Source organism: Pongo abelii, chromosome X (genome assembly GCF_028885655.2).
Source record: "Pongo abelii isolate AG06213 chromosome X, NHGRI_mPonAbe1-v2.0_pri, whole genome shotgun sequence".
Classification (NCBI taxonomy): Eukaryota; Metazoa; Chordata; class Mammalia; order Primates; family Hominidae; genus Pongo; species Pongo abelii.
In genome coordinates this window covers 147,502,151-147,520,994 of record NC_072008.2, presented here as the reverse complement: position 1 = coordinate 147,520,994, position 18,844 = coordinate 147,502,151, and the positions used below count along the sequence as shown (strand labels likewise).

Genomic DNA, 18,844 nt, shown 5'->3' with positions numbered 1-18,844 from the left:
TGATATTATATCATTTGTTTAGTTAGCTATCATTATCCAGTAGAATATAAACTCCAAAGGATTTTTGTATTTTCATTTAAATATTCTCACTGCTAGAATAGCCATGGCAACAATGACAACTGATATGTCTTTCATGTCTGTGAGTTCGTGTCTGTGTGAATGTGTGGCTGTTTCAGTGTGAGATTATGTGTAAGTGTGAGTATATGTGATTATATGAGTATATGTAGGAGTGTGTGTTTGAAAGTATGTATGTGTGAGAATGTGACTGTGTGAATGTGAAAGTGTGTAAGAGTTTTAGTGTTAGAGAGCATGTAAGACAATTTGTGAGTGTATTTGAGCATAGGAATGTGTATGTATGAGTGTGTGAGACTTGTGAAAATGTGTGTGATTGAATGTGTGAGTGTGTGTTACTATGTGTTTTTCAGCATGTGTAAGAGATATGAGAGTGTGATCCTGTGTGTGTTTATAAGTGTGTGAAGGTATTTACAAATGTATATGAATGTTTACAAGTGATATAGTTTGGCTGTGTCCCCACCTGAACGACATCTTGAACTGTACATTCCCATAATCCCCATGTGTCATGGAAGGGACACAGTGGGAAGTGATTGGATCATGATGGCAATTTCCCCCATGCTGTCCTCATGAGAGTAAGTTCTCGTGAGATCTGATGGTTTTATAAGCATCTGGGATGTCTCCTGCTTGCACTCATTCTCTCTCCTGCTGCCCTGTGAAGAGGTGCCTTCCACCATGATTGTAAGTTTCCTGATGCCTACCCAGCCACGTAGAACTGCGAACAAATTAAACTTCCTTTCTTTATAAATTACCCAGTCTCGGGCAGCTTTTCATAGCAGTGTGAGAATAGACTAATACAGTAAATTGGCACCAAGGTAATAGGGTGCTGCTATAAGGATACCTGAAAATGTGGATGCAACTTTAGAACTGGGTAACAGGCAGAGGTTGGAACAGTTTGGACAGCTCAGAAGACAGGAATATGTGGGAAAGGGTGGAACTTCCTAGAGACTTGTTGAATGGCTTTGACCAAAATACTGATAGTGATATAGAAGATGAAGTCCAGGCTGAGGTGGTCTCAGATGGAGATGATGAACTTGTTGGGAATCGGAGCAGAGATCACTCATGCTATGCTTTATCGAAGAGACTGGGGGCATTCCGCCCTTGCCCTGCAGATCTGTGAAACTCTGAACTTAAGAGAGATGATTTAAAGTATCTGGTGGAAGAAATTTCTAAGCACCAAAGCGTTCAAGAGGTGACAGTGCATAAACATTTGGAAAATTTGCAGCCTGACGATGTGATAGAAAATAAAATCCCATTTTCTGGGGAGAAATTCATACCAGCTGCAGAAATTTGCATAAGTAACAAGGAGCCAAATGCTAATCACCAAGATGATGAGGAAAATGTCTCCAGGGCATGTCAGAGACCTTCACAACAGCCCCTCCCATTAAAAGCCTGGAACTCTGCTTGAGTTCTGTATCTCTTTACCTCTCCTTTTTTTTTTTTGAGACAGAGTCTTACTCTGTCTCCAGGCTGGAGTGCAATGGCGCGATCTCGGCTCACAGCAACCTCCGACTCCCTGGTTCAAGGGATTCTCCTGCCTCAGCCTCCCGAGTAGCTGGGATTACAGGCACGTGCCACTACGTCCAGCTAATTTTTGGATTTTTAGTAGAGACGGGGTTTCACCATGTTAGCCAGGATTGTCTCGATCTCCTGACCTCATGATCTGCCTGCCTCAGCCTCCCAGAGTGCTGGGATTACAGGCGTGAGCCACTGCGCCCGGCCTACCTCTCTCCTTTCAAGGGCTGATAGTGATTTAGATTTTTTTCCCTGCCCAAATCTCATGTTGAATTGTAATCCCCAGTGTTTGAGGTGGGGCCTGGTGGGAGGTGACTGGACCATAGGGGTGGACTTCCCCTTTTGCTGCTGTTCTTGTGATTAGATTAGAGTTCTCATGAGATCTGGTTGTTGAAAAGTGTGCGGCAGCACCCCCAACCCTGCTCCTGCCATGTAAGATGTTCCTGCCTCCCTGTCGCCTTCCACCATGATTGTAAGTTTCCTGAGGCCTCCACAGTGATGTTTCCTGTACAGCCTGTGGGACTGTGACACAATTAAACCTCTTTTCTTTATAAATTACCCAGTCTTAGGTATTTCTTTATGACAGTGCAAGAACAGACTAATACAAGTACCTACCATGTATTTCCTTCTTTCTTGAATCATTACTAGGTAGGCATATAAATATGCTGTGATATTTTTAATCTTAAAACTGACCACAGAATTCCTTGACATCTGAAATACTCTAGAAACCTCCTCATTTCTTGGTTCCCCTTCACAGGAAAATACATTAAAAGAGTTGTGTATACTCACTTTAATTCCTGACCTTCCATTGTCTCATCAACATTTTATATCAGACTGTTATGCTCACCACTCAACTGAGATACTCTTAAGATTACTGTGACCTAAAACTTACAAAAACCAGAGTCAATTTTTTATCCTCAATGACTTGACCTCTTAGCTGGTTGCTTACTCCTTGCATGTCCAAGGACATCTGGAATCATGATCGACCCCTTGGTCAGCCCTTGGAAATGTGACCCTTAGAATATAATTGATGTCAGTGATTAAGGGTTTCATTGTGTTCACCTGGAGCTACGGACTGTTCCATATCAGTTTCTCAGGTTGCTTTGCACAAACACCAAGATTGATCATGTGCACCTGGTTCCATTGTTGGACTCTCATGTTTCTGTTGCTATGGATGGTATGCCTTCCTAATCAACTCTCAATAAAAGCCTTGGACCCAAAGATTCAAATGGGCTTCCCTGGTCCAATCTATCCCACAACAGCTCTTATAGTTGGCTGCTAGAAATAAAGCATGCTCTGTGTGGCCCCAGATGGGGAAGGACTTGGAAAACTGTGTCCAGCCTCTCTGTACTATGCCCAATGCATATATGTTCCTGTTGCTTTTGCACTTTATCCTTTGCTGTAATAAATCTTAGTCATTAAAATAATCTGCTATTGAGTCAGGTGAGTCCTTGTAGCAAATCTGCAAATTTGAAGGTGGTCTTAAGGCCACTGAAACACTCTACCTTCAAAATATACCCAGGACTTAGCCACTTCAAACCTTCTTTGCAGCTCCCACTCTGGTCCAAACAATCATAATCTCGCATCTGGGATAATGTAATTATGATTTTACCAGTACTACCCTATAGTCAGTTTTCTAAATAGCTGACAAAGTGATAAAAATATAAATCTTAGTATTGTCTCTTTTATATCTGTGAAAAATGACATTGGAATGTGGATAGGGATTGTGCTGAATCTGTAGATCCCTTTGGACAGTACGAATATTTCAACAATATTAATTCTTCGGTGAAAGGAAAATATCTTGGGCCCCCAAAATCACTAAGGAAAACTCAGGCTGGAAACTGCTTAGGGTCAACCTGCCTCCTATTCTACTCAAAGTCACCCCTCAGCTCACTGATATAGATGCATAATTGATTGCCTCCCTTGGAGAGGCTAAACAGAAACTCAAAAGAATGTAACCATTTGTGTATCCCTTATATCTGTGGCCTGGAAGCTCCCTCCCCGGCTTCGAGTCTTCCTGCCTTTGCTTCAAGTTGTCCCACCTTTCCAGACTGAACCAATGTATTTCTTAATATATTGATTGATGTCTCATGTCTCCTTAAAATGTATAAAACCAACCTGTGCCCTGACCACTTTGGGCACATGTCCTCAGGACTTCCTGAGGCTGTGTCACGGGCTCGTCCTCAACCTTGGCAAAATAAACTTTCTAAATTAACTGAGACCTGTCTAAGATTTTCTGGATTCACACTTCCAAGCCATTTGTTTGTGTCTTCTTCAATTTCTTTCATCAATGTTTTATAGTTTTCAATGTACAGATTGTTCACCTCCTGGTTAAATTTATTCCTGTGCATTTTATTTTTTGGTGCTATTATAAGTGAGATTGATTTCTTAATTTATTTTTCAAATAGTTTGCTGTTAGTATATAGAAATGCAGCTGAATTTTGCATGTTGATTTTGTATCTTGCAACATTAGTAGATTTGTTTATGAGTTTTAAAAGTTTTTACGTGGAGTCTTTAGGGTTTTCTTATATAAGGTCATGTCATCTGCAGAGACAAACTAGAATGGCTACTATCAAAGAGACAAAAGATAACAAGTGTTAGTGAGAATGTGGAGAAGAGGGAACCCTTGAACACTATTGGTAGAAATGATTTGTATAGCCATTATGGAAAACAGTATGAAAATTTCTCAAAAAGCTAAAAATAAAACTACCATGTGATCCAGCAATCCTAACTCTAGGTATATGTCCAAAGAAATTGAAATAAGTAAGTCAAAAAGATATCTGCACACTCATGTACATTGCATCACTATTAAAAATAGCCAAGATACAGAATCAACCTAGATGTCCATCCATGGAAGAATGGATAAAGAAAATGTGGCATATATATATATATATATATATATATGTTTCATACCTTACATTTATACAATACATTTTATATATATATACATATACGTATATATATATATATAAACCCAAAGAAGCAAACAGGCAAAAAAGCAAAAGCAAAGAGCACAATGCTAGATATAGATAGATATATGCCCCACAGTAGCCACTGGAGAAACATAAGTGAATAATATTCCACTCCATATATATTCCACTCCATTTAGCCCTAAAAAATAAGTAAATCTTATCATTAGAGTCAACATGAATGAACCTGGAGGACATTATGCTAAGTGAAATAAGCAAGGTACAGAAAGACAGTGCATCATCTCACTTATATGTGGATTCTATTAAAAAGGTGAACTCAAAGAAGCAAAGAGGACAATGCTGGTTACCAGGGGCTGGGATATGGGGGAAATAGGGAGATATTAGTCAAAAGGTACAGAGTTTCAGTTATGCAGAATGAGTCAGTTCTGGAAATCTAATGTAGATCATGGTGACTAAAATCAATAATACTATATTGTATACTTAAAATTAGCTAAGAAAATACATCTTAAATCTTCTCACCACAAAAAAAGTTAACTATGTGAGGTGGTGGACATGCTAATTAACTTGACTATGGTAATCATTTCACAATATATACATTTATAAAAACATGTTTCATACTTTACATTTATACAATTTTTATTTGCCAATTATACCTCAATAAAGCTGGAAGAAATAAATATTGGGTTTTCAAAAAGAAAGTAAATCTTCTTTTATCACTACTCTATTCGACACCTTCTAGTGACTGTCCACTGTATACAGAATAAAAATTACGCTCTTTAGCCTAGCCTACAAGGTCAAAAATTCTCTGGTCTCCTGCCACTTCTCTGAACTCATCTCTTATCAATCACTTCCACCCTTGATCACTTTGCTCTTCTCTGTTCTTAGAACATCTCAAGTTTATTCTTCTGGAAGAGCTGTTCTTTCTGTCTGGAAAGCTCTACATATTGATCTTTCCATGGCTGACTCCCTCTGGTCATTCCGGTTTTGTTTTATATGTCACTTCCACAGAGTGGCCTTCCAGATCACCCTAGCTTTTAAAGCCTTTTCCTCCCAATTACTTTTATCATACAGCCCTCTGTATTTTATTCATGACACTTACCAATATCTAAAATTATTTTGTATTTTGTTTGTTTCTAGAACACGATCTTCTTGAGGGCAAAGACTTTGTCTTTTTTGTTTGCTGATGTTTCTCCAATGCCTAGAGCAGTGCCTGGCTCATAATAGTAGGCATTTCAGTAAACGTGTGGCTTGAATGAAGAAATCGAAAACAAGTTGCAGCTTTTGAAGAAGTCCCTATGGGGAGGTTTTAGTTTTTCTGAAATAGGCTGAAAAAAACCTTTAAGTAGATGTTCTTAGTAGAAGGTCTAGGCTAGGGAATTCCCAATGCTGTGTAAACTTCATCATCTCTATTATTCATTGTTGTGTGTCCTATGTTCTTGAAATAGTGCCTGGCTTATCGTAGGTGCTCAGTAAAGATTTGTTGAATACATGAATGGTGCCTGACACAAAGTGTGAACTGAAAATATTTGGAGAAAAAAATTAGAAATTAAGACATGCCACAGATACCTGGGTGACTGGTTTACATCTTTCCCCTTCCCATGTTCAAATTACTCCCCTCAATCAAGAATATTAGCTTATTTGTTCAAATATATTATATTTATTGAAGACTTAATTTGTACAAGTGACACTGTAATATGACCAATTATCCAAATTAACTTACTGAAAGCATTACTAAACATAGTTGAGTTCATCTTATATCTTTGTCAGCTGGGCAGTAAGAAAGCTGGTGGAAGATCAGGATCATACTATACCATGCAGTGTATGCAGTAACAATGCTACAGACTGAACAATATTTTTGTCTACCCTTAATGCTCATGTCAACTGTTGGGATTTTAAGAAAATGTTTCTATGAAGTTCCATGTATTTTAAGAAATTTCACAAAAGGATTAACTGTGTTGGTCAAAGTGGTTTTCTCATGTGCAAGTCTCATAGCATTATTTGGATGCCTGCTTTTTGGATAAAAATTTAAATGTCAATTATCTTGGCTCAGAAAGACAACTGATTTCAATTGTTTTCGGACAATGAAGAGCTTTGCAATGTCGAGGACACTGAGGGGTGCTATAATGAGCCTCCATGCACATATATCCATTTAACCTAATGAGGTAAATTCCTACAAGTGCAATAGCTGCATCAAAGTTTATGCATTCTTAAAATGTTCATACTCATTGCCAAATTACTTTCCCAAATGGTTACAGCAAATCTATATTCCTGCCAAATATCTGTGCAATATTGCTGTTGTCTCGTTTCTCTTCTAGAAGTAGATATTCTCACACTTTCTTAACCTTCTAAATTTTGCATATAATTTTCAAAATATTATATCCTTTTGATAATTCAATTTTTATTTCCTTGACAATTATTGAGGTTGCACATATTCTCATATTATTATTATTATTTTAATTATGTGAATAGTGTGTTTACATTCTTTGCCCATTTTAAATTTTATTAATCATATTTTGTATCATCAATTACTAATTACCAATTTGAAGGATTTTGTTGTGTATTAGAGCTGTAAACGTTTTATCTGTCTTACATTTTAAGAATGTATTCTCCTGGGTTTTGTCATTTTAGTGTATTTGTAGAACCTTTTGATGTTTAAGAGATTTTAAGATTTACATGATTAAATTGATTAAGTTTATATTTTATCCCTTCTTGACTTTTTATCCTGATAGGATATGTATACTCAGACTGAATTTACAAAATATTGTCCTATATTTCCTTGTATGATATCCATTTCACCTCATTTCATTTTTTAAACTATGTGATTCCATTTATATTAAGTTCAGATAATCATTCAAAATATTTACAAATAAGAACCTAAATTTATTTTTTCCAAGTGTGTATTCAATGGACCCAATTACATTGAATAATCCTTCATTCCCTCCCTCTTTGATATATTCATTTCAATATAGTTCATCCCTCTGTATACCTGGAAGTATTTCTTGACTCTTTTCTATTCCACTAATTCATTTGTCTATTCTTTTGTCAATAGCATGCTCCTTTGATTACAGTGGCTTTAAAATGTACTTTGGTATCTGATAGGTCAATTCCCTTCAAAGTATTCTTTTTAAAAAATATCTGGGCGCTTCTTGTACATTTCTTCTGTCATCTAACTTTAAATTTATTTGTTATATTGCAAAAAAATCCACTTGGATTTTGATTGAAACATTAATATATTAACTAATTCTATAGCTGAGAATTGGCATTGTCAACTATCAGTAAATAAATAAATCATAGCTTTTTAACCTTAGATTGCTATTCAAGTGGTAAACCATCTTGACTGCAATTCAAAATATGCAATTCATTATGTCTAATTCTGTGATTTGCTGCTCATGTGCTTTTTCTATCTATGGCCTTCAACATTTCATTAAAGATCGGCATTCACATGGATGTCTTGTGCTTCAGTGTCAACTGTTCTGGAGGGCACTTGCCTTATGCCTAGAGGTGACTCCCAGAGCCCTCAAATATGATTTTCATAAAAACCACATAGTCTCATTTTATCTCATGTCATATTAAACATATTATATATTTGAAAATTCAATCCAAACAACAGAAAGTTAATTTATATTTTGGAATACATTACATCTTTATAGTATTTTCTTCCTTCCAAGGACAATGCTATGTCTGTTCATTTATTCAGGTATGGCTTCAATATGTTCTTTTATAATTTTTCATTATAAAATTTATTTCTTGGCCAGGCGTGGTGGCTCACGCCTGTAATCCCAGCACTTTGGGAGGCCGAGGCAGGCAGATCACTTGAGGTCAGGAGTTTGAGATCAGCCTGGCCAACATGGTGAAACCCCGTCTCTACTAAAAATACAAAAATTAGCTGAGCATGGTGGCACACACCTGTAGTCCCAGCTACTCGGGAGGCTGAGGCAGGAGAATCACTTGAACCCAGGAGGCGGAGGTTGCAGTGAGCCAAGATCGTGCCACTACACTCCAGCCTGGGCGACAGAGCGAGACTGTCTCAAAACAAACAAACAAACAAACAAACAAACAAACAAAAAAACTATTTATATTTATTTTATCGTTTTTATGGAAATTGGAAGTGTGATTTCTTTTTCTTTCCATTTCAAATTCTAATTGTATATTGTCAATATAAAACAAAACTAATCTTTTTTCTAGCCAACTTACTAAATTTTTTCACCCTGATAGCTAATTTACTGGGTTACTTTGTGTTTTTCTAGGTATAAAATAATAATATTCTCAAATAATATTAATTTTGTCCCACATTCAAAAATGCATACTGCCTGCCTCGGCCTCCCAAAGTGCTGGGATTACAGGAGTTTGAGACCAGCCTGGCCAACATGGTGAAACCCCGTCTCTACTAAAAAATACAAAAATTAGCCGGGTGTGGTGGCAGGTGCCTGTAATCCCAGCTACTCGGGAGGCTGAGGCAGGAGAATCGCTTGAACCTGGGAGGCAGAGGTTCCAGTGAGCTGAGATTGTGCCACTGCACTCCAGCCTGGGCAACACAGCGAGACTTCCTTTCAAAAAAAAATAATAATGTATACCACATATTTAATTTTCCTATCTCATTGCATTAGTTATTGCAAGTAATAATTACAGAGAGAGAAAAATATTTCATATACTAATGCTTAACAGTTATACAGAAAACCTGAACACTATGCAGTCATTAACAATGAAATTTTGAAGAATATTTAATGACATGGGAAATGTTCCTCATGTATTAAGTGAAAAAAGAGATTTGTTTTTGAAATACGGGATATCGATTTTAAAACACACACACACACACACACAGCCATATACATCATTCTCAGTGGAAGAAAAGGCTGGGTGAATACATGTCAGTACACAAGCTATTATCACTGGATGATAGAATGTTCCCCTTTTTAATATTTTGAGGTATTTTTCAAATTTCCGTAATAAGCACATATAATTCTTATGATCAGAATAAATGCTTTTATTGCAATATATAGAGATTTGTAGGGGAAGTGCTGCCAGACAGTGAGAGGGATCTCCTTAGTTGGTCTATAGTGTCTACCTATTAAGTTCCAAAATATTAACTGCAAAGAGTTTTTTCATATAATGGCAGTTGCTCAACCTCCTGTCTTTATATTTCTATGACTCTAGTTGCTATCTTCACAGATTTGTGGAATGCTGGCACTGCAACTCTCTTCAGTGCAAGCTGGCTCTGGTAATGCTGTCTGCAAAATACATTTGCTGGAAAATATATTTGCAATATGGCTACCCTGTTGGATATAAGTAGGAGAAAGGAACAATTTCTGCTGAGTTCTGTCCAAAAGACTCTCCCCTGTTACTTAGAGTCCCTATGCCCCCTCACCCCATAGATACTTTTCGGTTTTCCCAACCACCAGTTATCTCCTTAACTGACACAGTTACAGTTAAAACTTGTCCCCTTGCAGGTTTGCTGGTGCTTTACTCTATTTCATACAGGTTATAAAAGTGATTGTTCTGATACCTGAACGTTGAGTGTGAGCCCGCAGAGATGAACCCTTTAAGATGAAGCTGATCAACTAGCTAAGCGAGCGAGAGGTCCAGCTTGGGGTGGCCGATAAGGTGTCCTGGCCTTCCGAGTACAAGGACAGTGCCTGGATCTTCCTGGGAGGGCTTCCTTATGAACTGACCGAAGGGGACATCATCTGTGTGTTCTCACAATATGGGAGATTGTTAACATCAATCTCATGCGGGACAAGAAGACTGGGAAATCCAAAGGATTCTGTTTCCTCTGCTATGAAGGCCAGAGGAGCACAATTCTGGCCATTGACAATTTTAATGGGATCAAGATCAAAGGAAGAACTATCCGAGTGGATCATGTGTCTAACTATCGGACTCCTAAGGACTCAGAAAAAATGGATAACATGACCAAAGAGCTTCAGGAGAAGGGCTGTGGGGTTCGTACCCCCTCACCAAGTTTGTCTGAGAGCTCTGAAAATGAAAAACCAACAAAAAAGCACAAAAATGACAAAAAGGAAAAAAAAAAAGAATGAAAAAGAGAAAACTGACCATGAGGTACAGGCAAAGCAACCATCCTCTTTAGTAACCCAGAAGCAAGACAGTGAAAGAAAAGGATGACCCTGGCCCTGAGAAGCACAGCAGCAAGAACTCAGAGAGAGCTCAGAAGTCAGAGCCCAGGGAGGGGCCGAAGCTCCACAAGGCCAGGACTGCCTACTCTGGTGGAGCAGAGGACCTAGAAAGGGACCTGAAGAAACAGAAACCCAAGCATGAGCACAAGTCCTCAAGCAGGAGGGAGGCAAGAGAAGAAAAGACCAGGAATAGGGACAGAGGGCGGAGCTCAGACACACATTCTAGCCAGTACAATGGGCGTTCTGAAGGGCGTAGTCATAGAAGTAAAAGTAGGAGCCAAGTTTCTGTAAGTTCTTCGTAGATTCTGGATATTAGCCTTTTGTCAGATGGATAGACTGCAAAAATTTTCTCCCATTCTGTAGGGTGCCTGTTCACTCTGATGATAGTTTCCTTTGCTGTGCAGAAGCTCTTTAGTTTAATTAGATCCCATTTGTCAATTTTGGCTTTTGTTCCCATTGCTTTTGCTGATTTAGTCAAGAAGTCTTTGCCGAGGCCTATGTCCTGAATGGTATTGCCTAGGTTTTCTTCAAGGGTCTTTATGATTTTAGGTCTTACGTTTAAGTCTTTAATCCATCTTGAGTTAATTTTTGTATAAGGTGTAAGGAAGGGATCCAGTTTCAGTTTTCTGCATATGGCTAGCCAGTTTTCCCAACACCATTTATTAAATAGGGAATCTTTTCCCCATTGCTCTTTTTCATCAGGTTTGTCAAAGATCAGATGGTTGTAGGTGTGTGGCATTATTTCTGAGGCCTCTGTTCTGTTCCATTGGTCTACATATCTGTTTTGGTACCAGTACCATGCTATTTTGGTTACTGTAGCCTTGTAGTATAGTTTGAAGTCAGGTAGCATGATGCCTCCAGCTTTGTTCTTTTTGCTTAGGATCGTCTTGGCTATACGGGCACTTTTTTGGTTCCATGTGAAATTTAAAGTAGTTTTTCTAATTCTGTAAAGGAAGTCAATGGTGGCTTTATGGGGATAGCAATGAATCTATAAATTACTTTGGGCAGTATGGCCATTTTCACGATATTGACTCTTCCTATCCATGAGCATGGAATATTTTTCCATTTGTTTGTACCCTCTCTTATTTCCTTGAGCAGTGGTTTGTAGTTCTCCTTGAGAAGGTCCTTCACATCCCTTGTAATTTGTATTCCTAGGTATTTTATTCTCTTTGTAGCAATTGCTAATGGGAATTCACTCATAGTTTGGCTCTCTGTTTGACTATTATCGGTGTATAGGAATGCCTGTGATTTTTGCACATTGATTTTGTATCCTGAGACTTTGCTGAAGTTGCTTATCAGCTTAAGGAGATTTTGGGCTGAGACGATGGGGTTTTCTAAATATACAATCATGTCATCTGCAAACAGAGACACTTTGACTTCCTCTCTTCCTATCTGAATACCTTTATTTCTTTCTCTTGCCTGATTGCGCTGGCCAGAACTTCCAATACAATGTTGAATAGGAGTGGTGAGAGAGGGCATCCTTGTCTTGTGCTGGTTTTCAAAGGGAATGCTTCCAGTTTTTGCCCACTCAGTAAGCAAATTTACAAGAAAAAAACCCCATCAAAACGTGGGGGGAAGGATATGAACAGACACTTCTAAAAAGAAGACATTTATGCAGTCAACAAACATATGAAAAAAAGCTCATCATCACTGGTCATTAGACAAATGCAAATCAAAACCACAATGAGATATCATCTCATGCCAGTTTGAATGGTGATCATTAAAAAGTCAGGAAACAACAGATGCTGGAGATGACGTGGAGAAATAGGAATGCTTTTACACTGTCGGTGGGAGTGTAAATTAGTTCAACCATTGTGGCAGACAGTGTGGCAATTCCTCAAGGATCTAGAACCAGAAATACCATTTGACCGAGCAATCCCATTACTGGGTATATACCCAAAGGACTATAAATCATTCTACTATAAAGACACATGCACACATATGTTTATTGCAGCACTGTTCACAATAGCAAAGATGGGGAACCAACCCAAATGGCCATCAATGATAGATTGGATAAAGAAAATGTGGCACATATACACCATGGAATACTATGCAGCCATAAAAAAGGATGAGTTCATGTCCTTTGCAAGGACATGGATGAAGCTGGAAACCATCATTCTCAGCAAACTAACACAAGAACAGAAAACCAAGCACCACATGTTCTCACTCATAAGTGGGAGTTGAACAATGAGAACACATGGACACAGGGAGGGGAACATCACACACTGGGGCCTGTCAGGGAGTAGGGGGCTAGGGAGGGATAGCATTAGGAGAAATACCTAATGTAGATGACGGGTTGATGGGTGCAGCAAACCACCATGGCACATGTATACCTATGTAACAAACCCGCACGTTCTGCACATGTACCTCAGAACTTAAAGTATAATGATTTTTTTTTTTTTTAAAGAAGACGTAGGAGCCGAGATAAATCCCATAGGCATAAAAGGGCCCGGCGCTCCCAGGAGTGGGAGTCTTCGAATCCCAGTGACAGTAGGCATCACTGAAGACTGTTCAGCTGCTCAGCAGATTTGGAAATAATTATTTTTTTTAATGCAGTCAAATTTAGTTGGGTTGTTACTATTTTTGTATCTAAAACTTCTGGGGCTGTGCTTTTAATCCCTTGAGTATTAGAGTCATTGGGAGGGCTGCAGTTTCAACAGCTAGATATCCTGGATATTTTTCACACCATCCATTGTCCTGTACCAGAATATGTGTCCTGAATTTTGGTTCATAAATATGGCTCTTGAGTCCATAGACCCCAGTTGAAGATGGAATTTTCAGGAAAGGGAAAATACCAGATAATTCTATAATTCTAGTCTTTGTTTTCGATGTTTAGAGCCCAGCATCGTGGGACCTTTCCAGTTACTAGGTTTGGACAGCTTGATGTGAATGAATGGAGTAGGATTTTTAAGATCAACCAGCTCCACGCCCAAACCCTCCTGTTTAAAAAAATTGTTAATGTCTTTTCTTTTTCATTACAACTTTTTTGTTTGAAAAAAAAAAAAAAGTAATTGTAACTTTTGTACTCCAGTGGAATTAAAGAACTTTCAATGTCATCTTTAATACCCTTTGTCTATTCTTCCTACAGAGATTTTATTTAGGGAAGATGTTCACCTGAATTTACTTTTAGTTATGAGTCAGCCAATCTAAGCCACAGAAACATCTTAAATATTGAGAATGGAGGTCCCTAATGCTTTGTTGTCTGTAACTTTTGTTTTCTTTTTCTCCTGGTGGAAATAGAGTAGGGGGTGACGGAGGTTAAGGAAATCACGGTCAAGGCTGTCAAAGGCCCATTAGGTGAAATCTAAGACAAGTCTGACACTATACTTTCCTTTAAACACTTAGGCTGTGGATATACCCCTTAGGCCATTTGATTTTATGTTAAAACATTTGAACTGCTTTATTGGTTAAAGAAGATTTTCATGGAATTGTTAATTATTTATTTTAATGGACTGCTGTATACCGAGTGTGTGCCCTTAGTTTGAGGAAATCAGGAAATCCATCATCTTGATACAATTTGGATTTGTACAATATTTTCTTCCTTTCTTTTATTTCCAAACAGAAATGCCGCTATTTAAGAGCAAACTGTTGCTTTGTCAAAGCCCATATTCTGTTACTCATTGTTATTTATACAGACTCTAATAAAACATTATGCTACCAATCAAAGGTGATAGATACAAAGCATTGTTTTGTCTTCTGGCATTATGGATTATGCTAATGGCCATCTGCCCATAATTGATATTTTGTTCTTCAGTCATAGAAAAAGAAACATAATCAACTATAAAAGACTATTTTGTTGTGAATAAATGCTTACGCAATTGTCTTTTATTCTCCATTATGTTTTTTCATAATTTCCTAGTTAATTATTTAGTAGTATAATACTTTTATAACAATAGAACTGTCATTGCATTCCAAATAGGGATTTGAAATATATTGCATACACAGTGATGTCATCCCTAATATCCTCATGCAGCTGGGAAAAACAAATCAACTCAATGACATTTAACACATATTTGGGCTGATTTTTTGTTTGTTTTTCTACATGTTGGAGGATAACTCATACTTTAGTTTTCTGTAGAGTAAGAATTATATATAAAAAAAGCAATCCAGAAAAATATAGACTTAATGGTTATGGTGGATAACCAATTAAGCCAAGTCTCCTTGGATTTTGTATATACATTCCTAAATTAAAGGAAAATTCATTTTCTATAAAGAATTTGTCGGCAACTCCACTCTCCATTACAATAAAAGACTCCCTTTTGCAGGTGTGCCTGAAAGTCATTGTGGACATACGAAGTCAAAACAAAACATTCATGGTGTGTGTGAAGAGAACTCCACTAAATACTACTAAATGCTAGAAGCAAACACAAAAGAAGTTAAAGATGTGGAACTTGCCCTAGAAGAATTTATGATTCAGCTGGGAGCCGTACTCTACAACTTAGAAACATTTATAAGCAAGACATCCAGGGTGAATTGATAGAGGTTGTAAGTGCTGAAAAGTAAGGATTCATGTGATAGAACTGCCAGCAAAAATTGCTCACTATTTTTAAAGGTCTAATGTCACTAAGAAGACAAATTAAATCTTTTCTGAGATCTCTGGAATCTGCATGCATAGAGTAAGTAGATGTCATTTGAAGATGGTAACAAAAAAGCCCTACATTGATAACTGAAATGTCATCACTGGGGATTTATGTCTTTGAATTAGGCACTTTCTTCCCCATGAATTAGGTATGATTAGTATCTCAGAGAGGCTAAGTAGTGAAATGCACCTATATCCATTTATACTGGTGAGGTAAATTCCTATGTATAGAGTATACATGAACATGATCTACCTCAGCATTCATGCTTGTCTGTATATAATTCAAAGATGTATTATAGATGTTTTTCTTCTCAAAAAAAAGTTTTAAAAAACTACATTTGAAGTAATTTTTATCCATCTTTTGCTTGTATTTATGATACTTTTCAACTTATTCTACTCTCAAGAAATGTATTCAGGAGGAGTTTGTAAAGTTCTGAATGTCTATCAATACCCATGACACCATTCCCACAATTTTCTCTTTGTAAATAGGAACCGCATGAGTCCAATATGCTGACCACAACTAACCAGGGATTAGGGCCAGCTATATAGAGAACAAGAACTAAAGCAATCTAATCATCTCTCTTGGGGAATTTTAATTTGGAGATATAGAAAAGAGCAGAAACAGAATGAGACAAAACAAGAAGTAGGAGAATGAGGCAGTAGAATCCAGGATTATTCAGAAGCTGTGACATGAGAGGAGACTATAAAGAAGTCAGTGGGCAATAATCAAAATGGAACAGAAGAAGCAGATAAACAGATAGAAATGCTGAGTCAGGAATGTGGTAAGAGTTGCTAGAATAGGGAGCAATTAACATATATTGGTGAGGGGATAGGAGTAAAACTGGGTTTCTTCTTGGAGACTCTCTCCTGTCCTCCACTTGTCTGTGCATCTTTCCAATTAACACTTTTGAACTTGAATTCAGTCAACCTGAACACAACTCTGTTCCTCGCACACTGAAAGATCCCAATAACACAGTGTCTCATCTGAATTTGAGAACCTCCTGCTGAATTCCATTCCAAATTTCTTCTCCCTGCTTCTGTCTCTCCTATAAAAAAAAGTTCCCAAGTCACCTGTAATCCCAGCACTTTGGGAAGCCGAGGCGGGCGGATCGCCTGAGGTTGGGAGGTCGAGAGCAGCCTGACCAACATGGAAAAACCCCCTCTCTACTAAAAGTACAAAATTAGCCAGGTGTGGTGGCGCATATTTGTAATCCCAGCTACTCGAGGGCTGAGACAGGAGAATCGCTTTAACCTAGAGGAGGAGGTTGTGGTGAGCTGAGATCGCGCCATTGCACTCCAGCCTGGGCAACAAGAGCAAAACTCCATCTCAAAAAAAAAAAAAAAAAAGTTCCTAAGTCAAGACTCCATTTCCTTTTGTTTGCAAGTACAAAGAAAGAATGGGTGCTTGCTTAAGAAGGCCTTTGTCTATCAGAGGATACTAGTACTGGTTTGCAAAAGTTGTCTACTTACTGTCTTCTATTCTTCCCCTTCCATTTGTTCTTGATCTCATTCCAATTAGGCTTTTGACTCTACCATTCCACCACAACTACTTTTATGTATGCCAGGAATCATCTTCTCACTGTTAAATCCAGTGTCAAATCCTCCATCCTCATCTTATTTAACATATAGCAGCATTTGAAATAGTTGATGACTCCCTTTTTCCCAAAAACTTCCTTCATTTGGCTGCTGACATTATACTTCCAATTTTCCTTCTACCCCACTGACCACTCCTTCTCAGTTTTCCTTCCTAGTTCATTCTCATCTGCCCAGACTCATAATGTTGTCATGCTACAGGGCTTAGTCTTCGAACTCTTTTAAAAATCTACACTCACTTTCTAGGTGATGCCATGCAGCCTTAGGCCTTCACAATCTATTAGCTGATGATTTCCCAATTTTTGCGCTCGTTCTAAGCTATCCTCTCTACTTCAGACTCATATTTAATTGCCAAATCAAGATCTCCATTTGGCTAAGTATCGCAATACTATTAGTACCCAACTGAATTCCCAATTTTTTCTTCTTCTCATAATTTTCTGTTCAAGTTCTGAGTTAATGTTAATTCCATCCTTCTAGTTGCTCAAGTCAAAATTTCTGGAGTCACCCTTGATTTCTCCCTCCTCTCAATCTTAAAACCATCCAGAAATGCTCTGAGTAATATCTTTAACATATATACAGAATCTCTCCACTTCTCACCCACTCCCATTGCTACAAACTCGATCCAAGACACATATTCTCCCGTCTTGATTATTTTAAGAGTTTCCCTGTTTACAAACCTGGTCTCAGAAGTCTGTTCTTGACATATCAACCAGGGTGCTAAGAGTTTCCCTGTTTACAAACTTGGCCTCATAGGTCTGTTCTTGACACATCAACCAGGGTGATCTTGTTGAAACAGAAATCAGATCTTGGCATTCCTCTGCTAAAACGTAATTTTTGGCTTGAGATCTCACTCAGAGTGATAGCATTTAAAACTTGCCACCTGGCAGGGCGCAGTGGCTCATGCCTGTAATCCCAGCACTTTGGGATGCCGAGGTGGGTGGATCACTTGAGGTCAGGGGTTTGAGACCAGCCTGGCCAACATGGTGAAACACCATCTCTACTGAAAATACAAAAAAACAAAACAAAACAAAACAAAAACAAATAGCTGGGCATGGTGGCGTAGTCCCAGCTACTACGGAGGCTGAGGCAGGAGAATTGCTTGAACCCAGGAGGCAGAGGTTGCAGTGAACCAAGACCACGCCATTGCACTCCGGCCTGGGTGACAGAGTGAGACTCTGTCTCAAACAAAAAAAATGCCACCTTTTCTTTCCATCTGACACTGCCCATTTAATTCTCCCTATTGCCCTGCCCTGCTTTTTTTTTCTCTGTAACACTTTGACTCTTCTAAAATACTATTTGTTTTACGTATATATATTGTTTATTGCCTGATTCTGCTCATGAGACTATACATTTTTTTCTTTCTTCTGCATGACTCGAATATAAAAAATAAGTATTTGCTAAATGAATTAGTTAAGTCATTGACGTGCCTTAATACTAGAACAAGAAGGAGTCACCTGAATACAAATAAAAAGGCATAAATATTAGGAATCTGTATTAATCCATTTTCACACTGCTATAAAGATACTATCTGAGACTAGGTAATTTATAAATAATATAAGTTTAATGACTCACAGATCCACCTGGCTGGGGAGGCCTCAGGAAACTTAGAATCATGGTAGAAGGCAAAGGGGAAGCAAGACTCGTTTTACATGGCGGCAGGAGAGAGAAAGAGAGAGCAAATGTGGAAGCGCCACACTTTAAAGCCACCAACTTCCATGAGAACTCACTCACTATCATGAGAACAGCATGGGGGAAAATGTCCCCATGATCCAATCACTTCCCACAAGGTCCCTTCCTTGACACATGGGGATTACAATTTGAGATGAGATTTGGCTGGGGACACACAGTCAGACCATATCAAAAACCTTCCCTATATCCCGTCACAAGCTAGCTGAGTCTTTGTTAATTGCCCCTTCAATGTATTTTCACAGCAAGCTGTGAATACTCTATCAGAACCCTTTTTGTACTATTATAACCATCTGTTTATTTGTTAGTATTTTAAATTATTGACTGTGGGCTCCTATGTG

At 38.2% G+C, this 18,844-nt stretch overlaps 2 pseudogenes; one reads left to right on the top strand and one right to left on the bottom strand.

Moving 5' to 3' along the window:
* The window catches only part of LOC112130972 (melanoma-associated antigen C3-like), a 644,458-nt pseudogene that overhangs the window by 569,008 nt on the left and 56,606 nt on the right, over window positions 1-18,844 (bottom strand).
* LOC100454059 (RNA-binding motif protein, X-linked 2-like) lies at window positions 10,062-10,977 on the top strand (annotated as a pseudogene).